At 51.8% G+C, this 525-nt stretch overlaps 1 pseudogene; it reads right to left on the minus strand.

Annotated features, from left to right (window-relative positions):
• Positions 1-42: 42 nt before the first annotated feature.
• On the minus strand, positions 43-525 carry LOC105548103 (annotated as a pseudogene).

The following is a 525-nucleotide window of genomic DNA, read 5'->3' on the forward strand; positions in this document are numbered from 1 at the left end:
AACCATTTTTCCATGTTACTTAAGAGCCCATGCAAGAACAGCTTAAGACCATTCAGTGGTTGCTCCTACCCATTCAGTGGCCTGAGCAGTGGGAGGTGCTCACCAGTCTCCCGTGGCAGGCTGAGCACTCCAGTCTTCAGTAGGGAGCTGCTGAATAGGCACAGAGGTCACCTGCCACCTCAGACCAGTCTGCACCCTCAGGCTGAGTAGCGGAGAACTCAGGAGCTGGCACATCTGTTCACCCTGAAATTCCTCCTTGGTCACTGCCTTTTCAGCAGCAGCCTGCTCTTCTTTTTCAATCTCTTCAGCATCTCTGTAGAAGTAGAGCTCAGGCATGACCTCCCACGGGTGTTCACGGGAAATGGTGCCATGCATGTGCAGAACTTCCTGAGCCAGCATCCGCCACATCAAACCCACTGAGTGAGCTCCCTTGTTGTTGTGTGGAATGGCAATGTCCACATAGTGCAGAGGAGAATCTGTGTTACACAGAGCAATGGTAGGTAGGTTAACATAAGATGCCTCCAT

This window comes from Mandrillus leucophaeus, unplaced genomic scaffold (genome assembly GCF_000951045.1).
Source record: "Mandrillus leucophaeus isolate KB7577 unplaced genomic scaffold, Mleu.le_1.0 Scaffold40, whole genome shotgun sequence".
Lineage (NCBI taxonomy): Eukaryota > Metazoa > Chordata > Mammalia > Primates > Cercopithecidae > Mandrillus > Mandrillus leucophaeus.